Source organism: Canis lupus, chromosome 11, assembly GCF_003254725.2.
Source record: "Canis lupus dingo isolate Sandy chromosome 11, ASM325472v2, whole genome shotgun sequence".
Taxonomy (NCBI): domain Eukaryota; kingdom Metazoa; phylum Chordata; class Mammalia; order Carnivora; family Canidae; genus Canis; species Canis lupus.
In genome coordinates, this window is record NC_064253.1 from 53,390,004 (window position 1) to 53,410,224 (window position 20,221).

Here is a 20,221-nt window from a genome sequence, read left to right on the forward strand (position 1 = left end):
AGACAACATCCTAAGCTTTGGGTTCAAAAAGTTACTATGCTAGGAGGATAATTTGATATCCAATATTTTCATTATTTACTGTAGGTTTTTATTTTATGTTTTCTTAGTCTGCTTGTTTTCCACTTTGGTACAGAGAGTGAAAAACTTTTTTCACACATGTCTACAATGACAGCTGGAAATCTGTAGAGAGAGGGAATGATTGATTCTTCATCATAACATTGGATAGCAGGAAGGTAAAGAATAGAACAAATGAGGAAGAGAAAAGAGGTAACAGAAACAGTCTACATTAAGGTAGACCTTCAATAACTGTTGGCCAAATACATGAGTTTGTTGTACAGGAGGGTTAGATTCTAAGTTCCCACAGAGAATCAAGACACACTAGCTATCAGATAGCCAAATTGAGGGACAGACCACCCAGAAGAATCTGCACAAAGGATTTAGCAAAGAATGGTTATATGACTCAGGTTCTCACGTCAAAGGTCAGAAGATACCATTATATCTTAATTTTTTTAAATTAATTTTTTATTTTTTTTAAAGATTTTTTATTTAGTTGTTAGAGCACAACAGGGGGAGTGGAAGGCAGAGGGAGAGGGAGAAGCAGACTCCCCACTGAGCAGGGAGCCTGATGTGGGGCTCCATCCCAGGCCCCTGAGATCATGACCTGAGCTGAAGGCAGACACTTAAACAACTGAACCACCTAGGTGCTCCTGAGGCTTATTTTTTAAAAAGATTTATTTGTTTGAGAGAGAGAGAGTTAACTGGGGAGGGGTGTGCAGAGGGAGAAGCAGACTTCCCCATGAGCAGATCAGAGAGCCCAACATGGGACTCCATCCCAGGACCACCACCTGAGCCAAAGGCAGATGCCTCGTTGACTGAACCACCCAGGTGCCCCTTGTTGAGGCTTTTGAAGAGAATTTCTTTGGAGGGAGCAGTGAGCGTGCTAAGTACCACTCCTGGACTCAGGAAGTAAGGGATGTGGATGCCCATCTTATCTTACCTGGCCTCAACAGGACCACTCAGAGTTTGAGCTGCATCCTGCTGTTAGAGGCCCAGGGCACTGAGTCTGAATCCTGCTCTGAAAATTTACAGAAAAAAAAAAAAAAAAAAAAAAACAAGCCAGGCTATTGCTTTGGCAGTGGAGCAAAGGAGGTTGCTGCTACTTCCTGATTGGCCAGTACTCCTAGAATTTGTTAGGTCAAAGAATGTTCCCAGGAACAGATATGGGCCCTTGCAAGGGAGAGCCTGGCTGTGAAGCACCTAAGATCTGTTTAATAGGGTGTCCGTAGATCCAGCTGAGAAGCTGGATGAGGAATGCTCGCTAGGGCCTCCTGGGGCAGGAACTCCTGTCTGAATGGATTGTTTTGGTTAATTAAAGAATCCTCAAGTGAGAGCACCTAGGTTGGGGGGCAGGGCTTGGAGGAACTCACAGTAATACCATATAGGAGAAAGTCAGTTCTAGACAACTGCTAGCCCTGGAGAGTGTGGTACCATGTCACCAGGGTCCCCATCAAACAAACACTCTCTGCCACCTTCACTCTCCTCTCTTTCTCCAGGAGGGGGTTTAAAACCCCAGTTAGCAAGCTGGGAGTATTAAGAAGGAAAGAGAAGATTCATACCCTGGTTTCTCACCTGCCAAAAGCCCCTTGAATGAGATTAGAAGTTTCTATTACTACGCGGATATGGATATTTTAATTTACTGAATTGAAACTGTGTTCCTTCCTTTTAAGTGAAGGAAGGACTTTTGGCTACTTAGGAGGAACTGCCCAACCACAGGGGGCATGCTTGAGTTTCTGTCTAGTGGCAGGGGAATGAAACTCTCTCCCCATTTCACCTCTGGTAAGTTTAAAAGGCAGGAGATTAAAAATAGTGTTTTCATTGTATTCCATGAGTTTGGGTTGTTTAGCTTACTGGCTACAGAATGAATATATGAGTGTTTATTTATATTAGGTTGCCCTGTGATTTCAAATTTAGGCCTTTAAAAAAATGGAATTCTTGGGATGCCTGGGTGGCTTAATGGTTGAGGGTTGGTCTTCGGCTCAGGGCATGATCCTGGGGTCCTGGGATCCAGTCCCATGTTGGGCTTACCACAGGGAGCCTTCTTCCCCCTCTGCCTATGTATCTGCCTCTCTGTGTGTCTCATGAATAAATAAATAAATAAATAAAATAAAATAAAAATAAAAAATAAAAAATTGAATTCTCGTAACATTTTATTACTTTTGGAAGGCATGCAATTGTTAAGTGGTAGATTATTCTGTAGCTCTTAGCTATATTAAGATCCCATGTTGAAATTAATACCACTCTGTTTCCTGTTACCTCAAAAGCTGTAGCAAGTGGAGTGTCAGCAATGTCTATTTGTTAGGGCCCTAACCTCCTTTTATTCCTAGTACTTCGGTGACCTGCTTAAAACCTTGGCCAGCTGTTCTGCAGAGAAGGTGCTGAGCGTGCATTCGTACTCAGGTGTAAATGAGTTACAGAATTGGTTGTATGCTTATTTCCAGGAACAGTTTTGCTTTAACAGTAAAAGTGAGCTCAAAGAAGGAATGCCTTCATGGTGGATTTTGGGCATCTGCCACAGACAAGTGTCCTAGGAGGTTTCTTTGGGAAGGGGCATCCCAGCTCCTTGGGAACCATCCTTGATGTGACCCTGAGCTCTGGGCACCTGGGCAGCTACCCTTGCCTGAGAGAGTAAATGTGAAAGCAGGTTGTAAATGATAATGTACCATTCTGATGAGAGCTAGTATTGTTATCAGTATTGTTACTCTTAATAGCTCTAACTCCTGACAACAAACTTGTAAGTGCTTCTTAAAAGGTTAGTTACCACGCAGAGTCCTCTGCTGTCCTTATCAAATTATCTCCTTATGCCTGGAATTCTTTAGTATCCCAAAGGGCTAGAAGCAGCTCTCATACATCAGACAGACAAAATGCTAAAAATCAAAGGGTTAGTCCCTCACAGGGCATTTCTTCTTTCTCCTTGTCTACTTTCACCTGCCCAAAAGCATTCTGCTTCTGACCCTATCAGTCCCATCTTGCAACTGAAGCAAGACTCTCGCCTGGCCTGAGCTTTTTCTGTGTGTTCGAAATGATAAGAAACAGCTGTCCTCGGATTAATGCCATCATCCCTGTTATGATTCAGCCATTCAGCTTGTGGCAGCAATTGTGTGTGAGATGAATGTCTTTCTAAATTCAATCACCCCAAAATAAATACATTGCAGTAGCCTCATTAAACAAAATTGGATGCAGGGAAAGGATGGGGCTGATAGGAAATGAGAAAAAGTAGAATATTTCAAAGCTGCATGCATCCACTTGCCCTTCAGAAACCTCTACTAGGACCCTGTTCAGTTGTGGCATTGCTAGTTTGTTTTGTTGTTGTTGTTTTAAGATGCTTATGTGTGTGGTATCACTTTCCCCAAATAGATTTTTTTAAGAGAGATTTTTTAAATGAAATAGTATGTATTCATATTAAGAGACAGTCATACAAAATAGGCAAATATGCAGATATTTTCATATGCAGCATCCCATACATGACATTCAACATACATTTTCCAGGTTGTTCAACTTATTCAAATGATTTTAAGGTCTAACCACAGTAGACCCGTGTTAGGTGCTAAAGGGATATTAAATTGAATTCATTTATCCAAAAGATACTTGCTGAGAGCTACTCTGTGCTATGTCCTGTGCTCATAGCTTGGGGGTACCACCATGAAACTGTCTGGAAAAGATGCTTAGAATGGGGTGTGGAATGGGATGGACACAGATAAGAATACAGAGAGGTGCAACTTGTTGAGTGCCAATAAGAAAGAGATGCAGAAAGACCCATGAGAATTTAGGAGAAAGTGGTTGTTTATCTCTGTAAGGAAACAGAAAATCTTCAGGCAGGAAGCAATGTTTGGGCTAGCCCTGGAAGTCTGTGAACAGTTTCAAAGTTAAGGCCTTTCTAGGCTAAGGGAATGGTGCAAATAAAGTCAAGATCATATATTTTGGTGAGGGGTTGGGAAACAGAGAGCATGGAGGCACACAGGGGAGTTGTAGATAAGGCTGGAGACCCAGGCAAGAGCCCTGTGTGCTGGCTAAAGGAGTGTGAACTTTATGCTGTAGTCATTTGGGAACCATAGCAGGAATGACATGATCAAAACTGTGCACCGGGAAATTTAATCCAGTAGGAGGCTGTGGATACGACTGATTGAAATTGGGAGGCATCAGAGATGGGAGTTCACTCAGGAGACCCTCACAAAGTTCAGAGCGGGGATAAACAAGGGCCCAAGGTAAGATTGTGGCAAATAAGCCCTGGAGAAACATACATTAATTATTAAAAGGGAAAAATCAATGAGTTCGTGACTGTGGATGTTTTAGGCTCACTGAGTTCCTCTGGGTATTAGGTTTATTTTTACAGGTTGGACCTATGTGGGAGAGAGGTGTGCATGATTCAGGGTCCTAGCAGGGAAACAGAATCTAACTGAGGTGGTTCAAGAGCTTTTAATGAAGGCACCATTTGCAGGGGTGCAGGTGGGATTAAGGAAACCAACAAGGAGAGGGGAGGCACCTAGACGTTAATTAGAGGGGAAAGCTGTTAGTACCCCTGAGGGGCAAGAGGAAAAATGCTATTATCAGCTTCCAATGAGAGTTGGAGTCTTGGAGATAACTGTGGTCTAGAAAGGACAGTCAAGAGAGGAGAGAAGTACCCTTACCTTTCTCTGTTGTAGCACTTTGGGTTTCTGTTCCTTTCACTGGCCAGACTCTCCTGAAAAGGTGACTAGTGACAGGAGTGGGCCTTTCAGGGCACAGAGGAGGGGCAGACATGGGCAGAAATATATATAGGGCAGAGGGTAAGGGGGAGCAAATGGAGAATAACCAATATACAATGCTATGTTGTGCCGTATGTTAGGTGATTTTAATGTCTTGAAGCTCCTTAAATCCTAGGGATTTCAAATAGAAAGGTTTCATTATGAGATCTGATTCTAGTTGATAGTCATCACATGCTTGATAACAAAAACTAATAATAACATCTAAATAATGAAAGGTGAGGGCCAGGCTCGTGCACATAATTTCACTGCTGAATCTTAGTTTGTCTGTAAAACAATGCTATTAATTCCTGCTGTACCCACTCTGTAAGGTACTTACGAAAAGAAAGTGAGATAAGGTTTATAAAAGTGTTTTTTAGATTAATTTTTGGCATACATCACTAGAAAGATAGATGTGTAGGATTGTTATTGTCGTCTGGGATCATCCTTTCTACTTTTGGTGCTCCCCGCTCCACCAGCACAGTGTCTGGGCCAGAGGGCTGCTCAATCACCATCTTTGGCACTGAATTAACTTCAATTCCAAACACATACCCTTTCTCCCATGATTCATGTGTGACCTCTTTCATTCAGGTTTGTTACTGTGGGGCTTTATACTTCTTCAATATATTCCACTGCCTGATAACCTGTCAAGAAAAAAACTAAGACCCCCTCAGGATTCAAATCGCTGGAAAGTATTAAACTGCACTTCATCAAGGGACGGTTCCATCACATGTTCTTAGAGTGAGGCATTATTAGGAATTTTGACCACACACACCAGATCTGAGCCTGGGATTCATTACCTCACTTTACTAGTTTCCTTTCACGGCTTAAGACAGCTACACGTGCAGATTTGGAGGAGACGGCAGTTTGAAAGATGAAAAGCCCTTCAAAGCTGTACGAGATCTTAAAATCCCATGGGTGACAACACCTGGTTCTTGTACTGTAATTGCTTTACTTAGTCTGGCCCTCAGGGACAGGTCCTAAATGAGATATTAGGCTGGTTCCATCTCCAATACCTATGAATTTGCCTTCAGATCCCTGATTCTGCTGAAGTATGTTGGAGGAACGGCAGGCAGAGAGCTCTGTGCTGGGAAGTCAGTTGAGGAAGTCCTGTGCATCGCTTGCTGCAGCAAGCCTAGGGAGACTCCTGCATTGTGAGGAGTGCTCCTCATTTTGTCCCAAACAACATGGACAAATGAAGCTCACTACGGGCCTATTTCTCCTGGACCTTGACTGGTTCTTAAATGTTTTAGGGGAATCTGTTGACCACAGATCTGTCCCAGCGGCATGCTGACCTAATGGTAAGTAGCTGAAGGAACTGCAGGTGTAGGACATGGAAGGAGATAAGTAGGGTGAGGAGCATGGTGTGGTTCTCTCCCTGCAGCCATCTCAGGGAGGGAAGGGGCAGTTTCCTCCAAAGAAGACACAGTTTTGCCTTTCCATGCCCACCAGCGTGCTCCCCCTTATGAGGCTGACTGTGTGGGCAGTGCTACTCAAAGTGTGGTGGGCATATCCACAGCATCAGCAGCACCTGGGAGCTTGTTAAAAATGCAGATTATAGGCCTCACTGTAGACCTACTGAATCAGAACCTCTGGGGGGCAGAATCCTGCCATCTGGGTTTTTGCAAGGCCCCTGGAGGATTTATGTGCACTTTGAAGTTTGAGAAACACTGGTTTAGAGTACAGATAGTGCCCTGCTGGAGAGTGTGCAGATCTGGTGGGTAAAATCACATGCAGAGAGGTGATTGTGTTTGTCTTCGTTCCACTGAGTGTAACAGATTTTCATGGAATGGGCTCCTAGAACAACTGTCAGTTCCTCCATCTGACAGGCCACTTTTGCTAATCCAATTCTTATATTTGCCCAGAGTTGTTTATGTCAGTTCTGATGGTCCCAAAGAAGCAGTCCTTTCCCTTCACTCTCCATTCTCTCAACTCCAGCTTGAAACAGCAGTCTTCTCGTTCCTTTGAATTCTAGCCCAATCCCCTCAGTTCCCCGAGTTATAGAACTTTCCTGGTCTTTCTCCTTCCTGGCTCAGGGGCCATGTGAAATCCCAAGAGACCTCTTTGCTTTCTCCTGCCCCCTGCCCCACTTTTAAGTTTTTCTGTTTTGTTCTCTACCTCCTTGAATTTCAAAAATAATAACTCCCCTGACAAAATTTTATTTCTTCTTCTTTCTATCCCTGGCATCATCCCATATCACTGTCCTCTGTGGGTCCTTCTCTTTCATCTCCGGTCATTGTTGGGTTTCCATTTTAAGCACCTCAATTTTATTTCATCATTCCTTCCTCCGGAGTTGGTTACTCATACATAATCTCTTTAGTTTTGGGATGGTGAGGAGAGCAGGGTACATCCTCAGGCACTGTGTGAAGTTGCCAGATTTTGGCTGGGAAAATATAAAGCCTATTCTGGATACAAAATAATGGGAAGAATGGGAGGCTCCTAAGAGTTATCAGCAGGGTCCACCAAGGGTTAGGCTTAAATTCAGCTCAATTCAGCCAACATTTTTGGGGGACCTACGCACTGACAAGGATGTATATCAGGTGTGTAGGAATAGGACCATGATATAGAATGGCACAGTTAAAGGCAGGATAAGTTTCAGGCAAAGAAGAAAACCCAATCCTGGCAGACCCCAATGACTAATGAGGCACACTCCTTTGCACATAGTAGACACTTAAGAACATCTTTGTTAAATGAAGAAAATAATTTCTTCGATTATGTATATTTTTTCACCTAGTTGCTGTGAATTGGGGTTTCCACAAAAAGATTTTTTTGTAAGATTTTATGTTGTAGGACTCTGTGTGCAACAACACATCCAGTTCCTACTTGTCTTCCTTCTGCGTCTGTGATAATGGATGGGGCAGCAGCAGAATGGAGTCTTCCTGGAAAATGTGAAGGAGACACTTGGACTCAAGACAAGAAAGAACTTGTAAACATATTAGTCTTTAGGGAAATCTTACTGCAAATTGCTCTGAAGAATTTAGACAGAGAGAAAAAAGGACAGAGAAAAAGAAAGGGTGAGGGAGGATAAATCCAGTTTTAAAAGCAAACAGAAATAATGGCTTAGGTCAGATGGGTTTGTTGCACCAACATACTTCATGACCCAAGGAGTCTCATTTGATTATGAGTAGCCATCCTTAAAATTTAAATATAAAACTTAAATTTTGGGGGTACAAAGTGCTTATCAGATCATTTATCACTCCTCTTTGGGTTGGTGTCTACTGTAGCTATGTGAGAGGAGGCAATGTAGTGTAGCATCTTGAGGAGAAGGGACTTGGGTCTCCTGGTTCAGCTTCACCATAATCTTTCTGTTAATCTTTGGCAAGCTCCTTCCCTTCTCAGTGCTCTAGTTTCTTCTCCGTAAAATGAGTAGTTTGGACTAGGTCAGTGGTTCTAAATGCATGGTCCCTGAATCAGCAACATTGGCATCATCTGGGAACTTGCCAGAAATGCAAAATTCCTTCCGCATCAGAAACTCCCTCCAGGTGATTCTGGTGCATGCTCAACTTTGACACTCCCTGGACTAGTCATTCTGTGTTTCTATAAATGAAGTCATGGATGCACATGCAGAGCGGATGTAGGCAATTGAGGCAGATGTCAGCGCTCTAGGCCACCAATTCACAACTGCTTGGTTGTGGACAGTAATGGACCTGCTCTGCATAGAGTAAACTGAATCACAGCTCCCATCCTTCCCTTGCTCTGGCGCCAGATGGCCCATCATAGGCATACTAAGTGCGTGTCTAGGATACTAGCAAAGCAGGGCCACTCACCAATGGTATTTGTGTTTGGAAAAAAAATTGATACCTGATGGTCCCAAAAAACATTGAAGTATTCCTCATAGGAAAAATCAGAACATCATTAGACCTCTTATATTTAGTTTATAGCTTAGTGCTTTTAAAAAGTTTTTTGAAATTCTCAGGGCAGGGATGGGGACATGATGGGCACTATACAACCTTTTCAAGGTTAGGGTATTTAAAGGTCCCTGTTCTGCCCTTACTTTCTCCTTGTTCTTCCCTAAGGAATGCAGTAAGTAAGTCACCATACTTCATAGACTCTAAGAAGCTCCTCCTTTTTAATTAAGGATTTTATCTATTTATTTTAAAGAGAGTGAGAGAGTGCATGAGAGCAGGAGGAAGGGCAGTAGAAGGGGGAGAGAATCCCATACAGACCCTATGCTGAGCAGGGAGCCCATCGTGGGGCTTGATCTCTCAACCCTGAGATCACAACCTGAGCCAAAACCGAGAGTCGGATGCTCAACCGACTGAGCCACCCAGGTGCCCCTAAGAAGCTCCTCTTTCCCCCCTCTGAGATTGGGATGTATCTTACAATTGTTGGTGCCTTAGATCCAATTAAATATGGTATATTGTTGCCATTGTTGATATTCCTTAGAAAACATTCTGTGTCGGGCTCTCACCCATATCATTTCCTGAAGTCTAAAACTCTTCTATAACCCTTGCATCTGGAATGAAAGTTCATGGCCAGTGTGCACCATGGTTTAGGCATTCTGACAAACTTAAGCAGGAGGTACTTACTTGGTTATGTGTAGAGCTCCCACAGTTGTGGAGTCTCTTAGGTTATTTGGTGCTGGGGATCAGTAGCTTCCTCTAGGCAGGTTGACTACTCTTGGGCAATGATTAATGTTCTGGAATAGAGTGTAGTGGTGGAAAATGTCTTAGATGCACACCTGTCATTAAGGAGCTCATGTTATAGTGGACACACATGAAGGTCAACAAGGAATAATAATGTAAAATGCTAAATGCCATAACAGGCAAATATAAATGTCTAAAGAGGGAAAAATTGACTCAGCATGGGTTTGTTGGGTGTGACTTCACAGAGGAGGTGACAGTGCCTGGCTCTTAAAAAGGAATAGGAGACCGCTAAGTAGAAAAGGAAGACATGCCTAAATGTACTTAAGATACACTTACATTCGTGAATTTTTTTCGTATGTAAATTATACTTCAATGAAGTTCTTTTTAATACCTTTCCAAAGGAAAGTGCTTTGAGCCTGAAGCGCGAGGTCCATTTGGGAAGTGATGAGCAAACCTTCGTGGCCTGCAAAGAGAGTGCTGTGAGTGGGGAGAGATGAGGTAGGAGGGTTTGTTTGTAATCAGATTGTGCAGTTTTCTCTGTCATACTAAGGAATTGAATAAATTTAAGAGGGTGTTGGGTAGAAAACAGATATTTGGAAATAAGCAGGATAGGCTGTGAGGTTGTGGGATTTGTCACTATCAGCTAGAAAAATTTGCTGTCATTTAGCAATAAATGTAACTCTGATTTCCTTGGCAGCCCCGTCAAAAAGAGATGTGTGGTGAGTTAGATAGTTTTCATTAATTGATAAAGGGAAGCAAGTCAGTTTGTCAAAAGAGAAAAACTATTTTCCTGGTGCTAAATTGTAAGGAATTTCCTATGTGCACTTTAATATTGGGGTCTTTGAACAGCATAGCTTAAAATAATAATGTCACATTTCTTTATACTAACTCCCGACTCCATGGCAATGGCAACTGTGTGACTCATCTCTGTAACTTTAGAAGTCAGGGCTCAGTAAATCTGGTGGAATGACCGTGTGACTCTCAGAGGCAGTGGGAGGCTCAGTGCTCAGGACCCTCTGCTTCCTGGAGAGGAGATTGACCCAAACCCCAGCAACTGGTGCTGTGCTTAGTCATTAAGGACTCACAGGACAGGAAGCATTGCAGTGATAGTGTGGAGAGAGGACACCCTACAATCAATTCATCACGGGATTTTGGATTAAGGTCAGCCGCATGTAACAGAAAATCTAAAATAACAGTCATATTAGTTCAATATGGATTAATTTTCTCTCACATATTTTCACGAACTGAGCCCACCCATGAGACCAGATGAAAATAGAACATTACTCAGAAGCCCTCTTGTGCCTCCTTCCAGATCTTAGCTCTCCCCAAGGGTATCTACTATCTTGACCTCTAGCACACAGAGATTAGTTTTGTCTGGTTTTGAACTTTGTTAAATGAAATCATTAGTATGTACTATTTTCATCTGACAGCAGAAGCTTTAACCTCTTTTATTGTAAAATCATATATAGGGGTGCCTGGGTGACTCAGGTGGTTATACATCTGACTCTTGGTTTTGGTTCAGGTCGTGAGTTGGAGCCCTATGTCAGACACCATACTCAACATGGAGTCTGAGATTCTCTCTCTCCTTCCCTCTGTGCCCCTCCCCTTGCTCAAGCCCACATGGGCACACTCCCTCTCTCTCTCTCAAATAAATAAATAAATAAATAAATAAATAAATAAATAAATAAATATTTTTAAAAATAAGTAAAGTTATACGTAGATACAGAAAACTATAAACAAGTATGTAGTTTAATGAGTTCTTGTAACCTAAATCAGGAAATAGGACCCTGCAGCAAACCCAGGGCCCTCCATGTGCCCACTGCAAGTCTCAAACTCCATTCCAGTAAAAAGTGATTACTCTTAGAATGATCATTTCCTTGAGTTTGTTTATAGTTCCATCACCTAACTCTGCATCCCCAGACATTATATGTTAATCCTGTCCATAAAATATCTTGCCCATTAAAGTTCATTATGTCATTTACGTCTCTTTTATTTTTTTTAAAGATTTTATTTATTCATGAGAGTCAGAGAGAGAGAGGGAGAGAGAGAGAGAGAGAGAGAGAGAGAGAAAGATTGGCAGAGACACAGGCAGAGGGAGAAGCAGGTTCCATGCAGGGAGCCCGATGTGGGACTCAATCCCGGGTCTCCAGGATCATGCCCTGGGCCGAAGGTGGCGCTAAACTGCTGAGCCTCCCGGGCTGCCCAATTACATCTCTTTTAATCTACCAGCCTCCCTTCCATTCCTTTCTTATTCTCATAATTCACCTGCTGAAGAACCTAGACCACTTGACCTGTGGGGTTTCCTGCAACCTGGATTCTTATTGCACGCTCATAGTGCAGTTTAACATAATCCCCTGTTCTTTATATTTCCTGCAAAACTAGCTGGATCCAGAGACTCTGTGGAGTTGGGTTGGATCCCATTGGTAGGACTCTAAGTGGTGTGGCATTCTTTCATCTGGAGGCACATGATGTTCAGTTGCACCTACTAGTGTGGTGTTAGTAGCTCTGGTGCTCAATGCCAAGATCCATTAAATCACTACAAGTTGGAAAATGGTGATGTTCTATTATTTCTCTTTTACTTGGGATACTTTTGACTAAGAGATGTTTCCCTTCACCCACTATTTTGCTACTCAGAGATATTGTCAGCAGTGTGCTTAAGCCACATTTTACCAGCTCTTGAGAGTCAGTTGTGCATGTCTCTTCCCAATCCTATGTTCATTGAGATCACATTGGTAGCTTGAAATTGGCCATGGTAAGAGAATTTACAACATGGAAGTTGGCAAATGGTATGAATCAGGGCTTTCCCCCCAGAGTCAGTTGTTAGACATTCACCAGCACACAACTGGCTATAGTTTATATAGGAAAGACAGGTTAAATACTCCATTCTTCCCCCTTTATTTGCCAGCTTTCAAGGTAATGAATTGGTTCCCTAGCATTTTCCAAAGATAAATAAGATTTTTATATCATTATGAATTCATGGAATTAAACATACTAGGTGAGTTTTAATTCAGTGCTATTATATCCTCATTGAGGCTCAGATTATCCCCACTTTGGCCAGTGTGGGGATATGATAGATGGGGCTCCAGCAGCTAGTTAGGCTTGTGATTTGTTTGAATTTATAGCCACCATCTTATTATTTGTTTTCTATTTGTCTCACCTGTTTTATATTCTTTTCTATAGTTTTCCTCACCTTATTTTGGATGAATCAACTATTATACACTATTCCTTTTTTCCCTTCTCTGAACTTGTTAATTATACATTTTTTAATTATTATTTTAGTGGCTACTCTAGAGCACAACATATATTCAAGCTCCTTATGTCCTTTTGTTCCCTAGTCTTTAGCATAGGTTTCCATCTTTAAGATCACCTCATGGTCCCAATGGCTGCTACAGCTCCAGCTATTTTATTCACATCCCAGATAACTGGAAGGAAGAAATGGGGAAGGGCAAAGGGGGTACATTATTAAAGAGCTTTCCTGGGAATCTTTTCCCAAGAGATTAAATCCCAATGGGCATCTTTATCCGGGGTGCAGACTAGGAAATGTAAAGTTTCAGTTGGGCACAATACCCAGGACTTTGTTACTAAGGAAGAAGTGCAGGATGGATACTGGGTAGGCAATGTGCAGTTGCTGCCTTACTTTAATCTCTTTAGATCTCATCTGAAAAAGTAGGCAGTTAGACTGGAAAACAGCTAAGGCTATTTAAGAATTCTAAGCATAGTCAAAAAATACTTTTATACCTCTGTCTTCTTAGTAATTAAATGACAAATGGCAACTTTTTTCCTTAATGAAAATTCTTTTTACCTTTCTGACCTTTCAAAAACATATTTTTATATTGTGAAGAAAATTCAGTGTCAAAATCTAATAGAGAAGTACACAATTGAACAAAGCTCTCCATCTGGCTTTGTGAAAACATAATGTCCAATACCCTCTCTCCTCAACTCTTACAATAATCTGGAATTTTTCAGCAAAATTTTCTGAAGTGAGACATTTTTTTAAGACTTTGGACAAAGATTGTTAGAATGGTGGTGTTCAGGTGTTTCAGAAATGCAGCTGAATGAGAGCAATACAGTGATCTGTCTGTAGAAAGGGATGGATGGTGTGGATACAAGTATGTAGGATTATAAACTGAGAACTGTAGGGCTCAGAGGGACCTCACATGGAACCAATTTTCCTTGTAAGGGAAGGAAATAGAGGAGTTAAGAACTTTTGGAGGGTCACATTTGAGTAGAGCTGGCTACAGATCAAGTTGCTCCCCTCTATGGATAACACTGAGTCATATCTACTAATACCACATTTGATAGGGCCTAGTTTTGCTTTCGTTGGTTGTAAAGTCAGGCACTCCCACTTTTGCCAGTGCAGGAGGGAAGGAACCCTAACCTAATATGGAAGTCTGACTTCACTCCTGAAGTCTTCCTTCTATTGCCTTCAGCTCTGCTTTCGAGCCATCTCCAGTCCCATTGGTTGTGGCTCTGCCCTTGAGGCCCACAGGATAGGCTGAATTTGTCTTGTACTACATGGGCCCCCAGAGAATGGAAACAGCCATAATCTTCCCCGATATGGCTGATTTTTTTCTCCAAGAACTCCAGATCCCCATGGGGGAATTGTAACTATTGATAACCCCTTTCTGTCACAGAGCTCATCTATAGTTGTTTGCTGCAGAGTGTCCCATGACGCACCTGCCAAGAACATGTGCTCAGAGACTGCCGCCTTGCATGTGTCCCAGGAGTACTTCCCTTTGAATGGAGGGTGCAGGTGCTGCAGCAGCCATTACAGAAGCCGAAGGCCCATGGGTGGTAAGGCCTCATACTTACTTTTCTGGGTTTGCTGGACAGACTGCCCTTGCTGATTTGGATCTAGATTTTAAAGTTGCAGGGCAGTTTGTGAGCAAACTAAAAATGCTTACCGTATACTGTGAAGATGGCACACTGTAAGACAAGTAGAACCTTCCATTTGTTTTTCTGGTAATGGTGAGTAGCTGTGTCCAGCTATCCATAGGCTAGTTCCTCCAGATACTACAGGCTGTGAAGTATTTTATCCAGACAGGGACTCAGTCTATCTCCAGGATACAAAGATAACCTTCCCATCAATGACTCACAGAGGAACAGAGCTGGGAAGAAATCTGAGGGACTGGCTGGGTGGGCCCCTCTATGGATGAACAAATGATGCACAGTTATATCCGCTGTTCCAGTATAGCATCTGCTGTAACTGGTCATACAGACCGATAGTCCATTCTTCTTCCTTTTCAAAGGAGTCATTTCCATGGAAAAGAAACCCATAACTTCAGCTAAGAGACTTCTGTCCCCACCCCGAATCTCTGTTTCCTTGTCTGTAAATTGAGAGAGATGTCCTTAAAATATCCAAGACCTGTTTTGAGTTCCATGACAAGTGAGACTAGAGTCAAAGATTGAGCTAGGGATAGGATCTTGGCATTCTAGGATCCAGCCCAGGGCCAAGCATATACTCCTTGCTGCCTAGCCTCATCTCCTGCCCCTACACAGCGAAATAGAAAGAATCTTTCCTTGTCTTTTCAGAACTTGTAATACAATTATTCTGATTACTACGGAGAGCACTTACCACTAAACACGAGGATTCATTTTCTGTAATGCTGATATTTCATATCAGGATCCTTTTAGGCTCAATTAGCCTCATGGAAGATAATGGAAGGCACTTGCAATCTGTACTTTTAAATATACATGCAGTTGTTTAGACACCTTTTGTTTGTTCCTCAATGCTGCTCCATGAGAAAAGCAAGTATAAAGGTGCTTATATAAAACCCAATATTAATAATTAAAACATTGCCTGATTAGCTTAAGTACTGATGGCAATACTATTGGGCAGGTGCTTTATATAGAACCCCCCTGAAATCTGAGCAACATTTAAAGAGGACCGAAGTCCACAAACCTAAACCGATTCAATTACTGATAGGTATCGATAAACACATGAAAGCATATTTTAGCTTCACTGGTAATCACATAAATGCAAATACATTTTTAAAATGATGAGATATCATTTTGTTACCTATAAAATTAGTAAAAAAGTTTTTTTTTCATGATGCTCAGTTTGGCAAATGTGAGGCAAAATGGGTTCCTGTATGTGCACAGCGAATTGATTCATTTCTCCTGGAATGCAGTTGAACAGTATGTATGAAGAGCCCTTTGACTCAAGAATTCTACATCTATCTATCTATCTATCTATCTATCTATCTATCGTCTATCTATCATCTATGTCTTTTTTGAAGATTCATTTTTTTTGAGAGAGAGAGAGAGAGAGTGCAGGCAGGAAAGGGGCAGAGAGAGGGAGAGAAGCAGACTCTACCCTGAGCATGGAGTCCCGTGCAGGGCTCGTCATGGGGCAGTTGTGGGACTTGATCTGATGACCCCAAGTTCACAACCTGAGTTAATATCAAGATTTGATTGCTTAACCAATGCACCACCAAGTTGCCCCAAGAATTCTGCTTTTAGGAATTTTACTCTAAAACATAATCAAGGAGGCAGATGTTGATTTATGCACAAAGGTGTTAATCATAGCAATTTTAGGGGGAAATTGGAAACAATGTCTAAAAATAGGTGAATGATTAAATAAATTACAGTATGTCTTCATGAAAGACCATTTTGAAGCATTACTGATCATGGTTTTAAAAACAGTTAACATGGAAAATGTTAGGCTATAATGTCCAGTCAAAAGAGTAGAATACAAAATTGTATGCCACGTAGTCAATTTTGTAAGAAACAAACTAAACAGAAATAGAAAAAGATGATGATATATAGTAAGATTATGGGTTTTCTTTTCTAAACTTTTCTGTATTTTCTAAATTTTTTATCATGGATGTGTATTATTATCATAATCAGAAAAAAAAACCCAACAAGCGTTATAAAAAAGAAAAGAAAGGCCAGGGGTAAGGTAAATTCATGATGATATCAAGGGTAGAAGTGTTTGCAGAGACCATAGAGGTCCATCTTGCCCTTCCCAGAGCAGCTCAGAGACGTCCTTATTTTGATGCAGAGCCACAATAGTCAAGGAAAGTCCAGTATGCATAAACACATCTTTAAGCCAGCTGTGAATTCACTTTGCTCCTTCCCAACATCACTTGGGGCTGCTTTCCTGAACACAGCCCCTCACAACTGAACCACCTTAGCATTTCTCATTCTTAAATGCTTCATGAATGTCTCATGAACACTGTGTTCTAAACTGCCCCTTCCTTCAGCCACTCTGAACTCTGGTTCAGACTCTGCTGCAGGTTAAGAGGGAACAAGGTGCAGGAAGACCACTACACCCCTCCCCCCCAAAAGAAAGGAAAAAGCACCAGGCTAGCCTCACCTCCAAGGTCTGGAAGAAAGGGGGATAATGTATTCCTGCCATTCACCACTGGCTTGACTCTCCCCATCCAAGGCAGAAACTCCAGTAGGGAGAAGGTCATAGCAGCAGTGGAGAGGTGACAGCAGCCCACTACACTGCATGAAAAGCAGTGTTCAGCTTTAGGTAATGATCTTTCTAAGAAATCCTAGGGATCAGAGAGGGTCCAAAGACTGGGACAAGGATGAGGAAGGATCTTTCCTAGAACTATTTTGAGGGAGCCTGGCTGGAGAAGTGAGGACTCAGAGTATCAGATATCACCCCTGTCTAGAATGAAAGGGGGGTTAAACCTACTTTACAGTGACCCCAATGATAGAAGCTGAATCAACAGGTAGAACTCACAGGGAAGCAACTTTTGACTCAATACAAACAGGCACTTATTTTTAAAAATATTTTATTTATCTATTCATGAGAGACAGAGAGAGAGAGAGAGAGAGAGAGAGGCAGAGACCCAGGCAGAGGGAGAAGCAGACTCCTCACAGGGAGCCCAAAGTGGGACTTGATCTGGGGTCTCCAGGATCACACCCTGGGCTGAAGGCGGCACTAAGCTGCTGAGCCACCAGGAGCTGCCCCAAGCAGGCACTTATAGTTAAACATAATGTACTTAAAACTTGTTTTGTTGATTATATAATATTTGCACATGGTAAAAACATTGCAAAGCCACAAAGAGATGTACAGTGAAAAGGAAATTGTCTTCCTACATCTGTCCCTCAGCCACATGTCAGTCCCAAGCCCCCTGCCTCCCGCCAAACTACCCACCCTTCCCACCACCAGGCAACCAATATTGGTAGTTTCTTGTATATTCTTCCAGAAATAGTCTATGGTCTTATGGAGTCTAAATACATGCATACTAAGGCAGGAAACCACAAATGTTGGAGAGGATGCAGAAAAAAGGGAACCCTCTTACACTGTTGGTGGGAATGTGAAATGGTGCAGCCACTCTGGAAAACTGTGGAGGTTCCTCAAAGAGTTAAAAATAGACCTGCCCTACGACCCAGCAATTGCACTGCTGGGGATTTACCCCAAAGATGCAGATGCAATGAAACGCCGGGACACCTGTACCCCAATGTTTATAGCAGCAATGTCCACAATAGCCAAACTGTGGAAGGAGCCTCAGTGTCCATCGAAAGATGAATGGATAAAGAAGATGTGGTTTATGTATACAATGGAATATTCCTCAGCCATTAGAAATGACAAATACCCACCATTTGCTTCAACGTGGATGGAACTGGAGGGTATTATGCTGAGTGAAATAAATCAATCGGAGAAGGACAAACATTATATGGTCTCATTCATTTGGGGAATATAAATAATAGTGAAAGGGAATATAAGGGAAGGGAGAAGAAATGGGTAGGAAATATCAGAAAGGGAGACAGAACATAAAGACTCCTAACTCTGGGAAATGAACTAGGGGTGGTGGAAGGGGAGGAGGGCGGGGGGTGGGGGTGAATGGGTGACGGGCACTGAGGGGGGCACTTGACGGGATGAGCACTGGGTGTTATTCTGTATGTTGGCAAATTGAACACTGATAAAAAATAAATTTATTATTAAAAAAAATAAATACATGCATACTATAAGCACATGACACAGACTATTCTATATATATCTTTTTTATTCAAAACGGTTTAAGATTATTCTTTATTAATCCATGGAGTACCACCAACTTCTTTTTAATGATTGTATATAACTCTTTGTATGACTGAATTATAATCTATGAAGGTCTCTTCTTAGTAGGCATTTCGGATGTTTTCAGTTGCCAGCCATTATATAAAATACTTCAGTGAATATCTTTGAATGTATGAAACACATGTGTAAATACTCTGTAGAGCTAATTCCTAGAATTGAAACTGTTAAGAGATCTTTTCAATATAAAAGTTCAAAAACATTTAATAACATTAAAAAATTCAGAAGATACAAAGGGTATGTGTGAAAGGTTAGCTTTCATTCCAGTCCTTCAGCCTTTTTTAGTTCTTTTTCCCCCTTATCAACCAGTGTTAAGGGTTTTGTATATATTCTTGAATACTGATTTCTTTCTGTTTTTAAAAGTGCAAATGGTAGCACATTGTATTTGTGATTTTGTGCCTTGCCTTTTTTTTTAGATTTTATTTATTTATTCATGAGAGAGAGAGAGGCAGAGACACAGGTAGAGAGAGAAGCAGGCTCCATGCAGGGAGCCTGATGTGGGACTCAATCCCAGGTCTCCAGGATCACACCCTGGACCGAAGGCAGCGCCAAACTGCTAAGCCATGGGGGCTGCCCTGCACCTTGCTTTAAAAAAACTAACAACATATCATAAAAATTGTTTTCAATGGGTAGTAGCTAAAGAGCTTTCTTTTTCTTTTTTTATAGTTATATGGCATTTCATTAAATGCATGTGCCATAATTATGATGGGCATTTTGGTTGTTTTTTTTTTAATTTTTATTTTTTAAAGATCTATTTATTTATTTATGATAGACAGAGAGAGAGAGAGAGAGAGAGAGAGAGAGAGGCAGAGACACAGGAGGAGGGAGAAGCAGGCTCCATGCCGGGAGCCCGATGCGGGACTCGATCCCGGGACCCCAGGATCGCGCCCTGGGCCAAAGGCAGGCGCTAAACTGCCGAGCCACCCAGGGATCCCCCATTTTGGTTGTTTAAAATGTTTTGCTATTGATCCACATTTAAAAATTTTTCATAAAAAATAAAAAAATAAAAAAAATAAAAATTTTTCATAGATATTGCTAAATTGCCCTTCAGAGAAAATGTAGCAATTTACACTCCTGCCAACAAAACATGAGTTTGTTTTTCAACGTCTCCAACAACACATGTATTAGGAAACTTCCAATCTTTGCCATTATGTTAGATAACATGATATCTCAGTGTTGCCTTTATTTCCATCTCTTATGAGTTTGATGGAAATGAACCATTTGTAGATGAACCATTTATAATTGCTTTATCATGAATTAGCTATTCCTATCTTTTGCCCATTTTTTTATAGGGTTGTTGGTCTGTTAATTACTGCTTTTTAGAAACTTTGTATATATGTATATATATGTGTGTGTATATATATATGTGTATATATATATATATATATTTAGAAACTGCATATATATACCTTATTTATTTATCCCTTATTTGTTATCTGTATCGTATTTTCCCTAACTTTTCATTTATCTTTTGACTAAGCTTATGTTGGTTTCCCCCATGCAAGATTTTTAATTTTTATGTAAAAATGTCTATTGATCTTTTGTTTAATGTTTATGATCCTTCTTGTACATTAGCCAGTATTTTCTTCTAGTACTTTTTTGATTCCACCATGAAAATATTTGATTCATTTGGATTTTATTTTAAAATGAAGAGTAAGATATAAGAAGTAAGATAGGGATTCAACTGTTTTATTTTTTCAGATCATCATATAATTTATTTAAACTTCAGGGGCTCCTGGGTGGCTCAGTCAGTTGGGCCTCTGCCTTTGGCTCAGGTAGTGGTCTTGGGGTCTTCTGATCAAGCCTGAGTTGGGCTCTGT

The 20,221-nt window shown here is 41.3% G+C and overlaps 1 protein-coding gene across 6 annotated transcripts in view; it reads left to right on the forward strand.

Annotated features, from left to right (window-relative positions):
* Positions 1 to 20,221, forward strand: part of FRMPD1 (FERM and PDZ domain containing 1) — a 150,124-nt gene that overhangs the window by 24,283 nt on the left and 105,620 nt on the right. The window contains exons 2-3 of one of the 6 annotated variants that reach the window (XM_049116280.1): positions 9,766 to 9,862; positions 13,999 to 14,158. The exons of the other annotated variants lie outside the window; for them this stretch is intronic. The gene's annotated coding sequence lies outside the window, so the exon portion shown is untranslated. The remainder of the gene's footprint in view (positions 1 to 9,765; positions 9,863 to 13,998; positions 14,159 to 20,221) is intronic. 6 annotated transcript variants of the gene reach the window in all.